The following is a 3,064-nucleotide window of genomic DNA, read 5'->3' as shown; positions in this document are numbered from 1 at the left end:
AACGGCCCCCTTTGTGCAAGCCACAAAAAGAGGCAAGAAGGCCTGGCAGGCACTAACAGCCGAGAGCTGCCGCCTGGCCGCAGGGGAAAGGTGGGCTTCAGCACTCCAGGAGCAGCATGGGAAGCCTCAGGAAGTTGAGGAAGGCTGAGAGAAGAGAAAATTATTTAGTTATGGTGATTATTTTTAGAAGTATGAGCAGTCAAAAACAAACAAATGAGTAAATGCTTTTATTACAGGGAAAAGGAAGAAAAAGGAAAAGTGTTGTGCAAATTAAAATTTAGTCTTAAAATTATATATAAATTTTTTTTATTTAGCTATAAATAAATCAGAAAATAAATAAATGTTTTTAACATTTATTTTTGACTGCATTATTATTATTACTAAAATCTCACAGTCTTAAATAAATAAATACATGTTATTTATTTATATAATAAATACATGTTATTTATTTATTTATTTTGGAGTGAACTACATTCTTAAAAATTGTTCTTTTTTTAACTATTTCTACTCACGTGCATTTAACAGCTTCTCTTACTTCACAGTAAATATTCTTTCTTTATCTATTCATTTATTTGTTTGTTTGTTTGTTTTTTGTAAAAAATAATAATGAAACAAATATAAAGACTGGTTTGTTAATCAGACATCATGATACCGCAGACTTTGGGGTACAAAAAGTTTTTCCTGATATCTAAATATTTTTTTGGGATTTTTTTTATAAGGATAATTAAAACATTTAGCTAAGTGTGTTTTTATGCTGGTGCCTTGGTTGATTTAGGCCTGTCATAACCACCAGTAGGGGGCAGCACGTCACTGTCTTAATGAGTGATTAATGAGAGATTTGTTGAATCGTTCATTCAAACGATTAATTCAAAACGGCGGAATTATTTAAAAACGAAGCAAGTGGCTGTCTTTATGAATGGATTATTGAATCATTGACTCTTCAAAAACAGATTCATTCAGGAACTAAAGACTGCAGTGTTGCTCTGAGACGCGCAAATGTTCTGTACTAGCTTTGTTTGGAACTATTTTCAAGAAAAAAAACCCACAATATTGTGTCTAAAATGTAACTCACTCAATAACAACTTCTTGTTTTTGAACTGTTGTATATAATTAATATCACACACACACACACACACACACCAATATTCAGGGAAACATACTTAACTATATCATATCTTATAAATAAAAAACAAAAATCCATAAAAAGATATTTTTTGCTTTCATTGCTTAAATTAGGCTATAGGGACTGCATTCTAATAAACTTCATCATGCAGTGAATGCTTTTGGACTCTCAAGATGTGTATTTGTTTGTTTGTGCAAAGTAAGTGACATGCTGGATAATGTCAGCCCACATATCGTTAAAAAAAAACAATAAGGCAATAAATATCGCACACCCCAACTCAGACTGCATAGGTAAGTTGGGAAAAAGCATCTAGCAATCACCCAAAACCCCCCTGGAGACCCCCTAGGAAATGAGCCAGAACACCCTAGCAACCACCAGTACACCCAAGCAAACACCAGCAATCACCCAGAACAGCCTAGAAGCAACCCCCTTGTAATCACCCAGAACACCCTAGCAACCACCCCAAACCCCTTAGCAACCACATGGCAGCAGCCTGACATCTACATTAACACCTCAGCATTCTGGCAGTGTGTTTTGCACAGAAAAACACCACTCACACAAAATAAAAATGAATTTTTTTCAAAAGAGAAAGACCGTGGCATGGTTAGTAGCGGGGCTGCATGTCTGAGAGGCGGTCGGTGAGTTGTTGGGTATGAGAGCGTGTCGCGGAGCGGCAGAAGAGAACTCAGTGGGCAGCACTGGACTCTCGCACGCAGATGTGTGATTATGCTGCTCTGAAACCCTGCCAAGACCTGCTGCGCGGGGTCCTGACCTTTACGGAATCATTGGTCCTGCACGTAAGAACTAATGGAGGTTTGAGAGAGAGAGAGAGAGAGAGAGAGAGAGAGAGAGAGAGAGAGAGAGAGAGAGAGGAGGGTAGAGAGAGACTCTTCATATATCCAAAGAGCAAATCATGGACTTTTAAAAGATTACTTGTCGTGTGATTCTTCACCCCGTTACAGTACCCAAGAAAAGCAGTGGCCTTCAACCTATCTTGGATCTGCGAGTCTTGAATCGGGCCCTTCACAAGCTCCCATTCAAGATGTTATCAAATGCATTCAAGCCCAGGATTGGTTCGCAGCGATCGACCTGAAGGACACGTACTTTCATGTCTCGATCCTCCCTCGTCACAGACCATTCCTACGGTTTGCGTTCGAGGGTCGGGCATGTCAGTACAAGGTCCTCCCCTTTGGACTCTCCCTGTCCCCCCGTGTCTTCACGAAAGTCGCGGAGGGCGCCCTTGCCCCACTATGGGAAGTGGGCATCAGGATCCTCGACGACTGGCTCATCATGGTCCGGTAGCGAGAAGAGTTGTGCGATCACAGGGACTTCGTGCTACAGCACCTCAGTCAGAGAGGTGAGCGAGAGAAGAGCAAGCTCTCCCCTGTGCAGAGAATCTCTTATCTCGGTATGGAGTTAGACTCGGTGAGTATGACGGCACGTCTCACCGACAAGCGATCTCCTTCACCTCATCTTTTTTCCTTGTTTTTGTCTCCGGGTTCTGTCACAGGCAAGCAGGGTGACCATTTCGGCCGCTCCCGGCACCTGGCCGGTGGAAGTCGGGGTCATGAAGGATCTTCCTGTCCCCGTGCTGATCGGGAGAGACTGGCCAGGGTTTGACTGCCTGCTGGCCACAGCTACGCAGCCTGCCAGCCCAGGAGCGGGCCGCCGAAGAAGGAGGCTCACAACAGGACCCCGTGCTTCTGGCCTCGGATAGCGGGAGAGAAGGTAAGTACTCCTCCCAAAATCCTAATGTCTTCTATGATGTGTTTGTATGATGTGTTCCAACAGGTGACGGGAGGGGGCTCATTTGGGAAGGAACAGCGGGAGGACGACAAGCTGAAGCATGGATGGACCCAGGTCCGGGTGATCGAAGGCAAGGAGGTTCAGCCTGGTCCCCACCCTCTCCCGCATTTCGTTGTGCAAAATGGCCTACTGTAC

Source organism: Sinocyclocheilus grahami, unplaced genomic scaffold (assembly GCF_001515645.1).
Source record: "Sinocyclocheilus grahami isolate Dianchi unplaced genomic scaffold, SAMN03320097.WGS_v1.1 scaffold481.1, whole genome shotgun sequence".
Lineage (NCBI taxonomy): Eukaryota > Metazoa > Chordata > Actinopteri > Cypriniformes > Cyprinidae > Sinocyclocheilus > Sinocyclocheilus grahami.
This window is presented reverse-complemented; position numbering follows the sequence as displayed.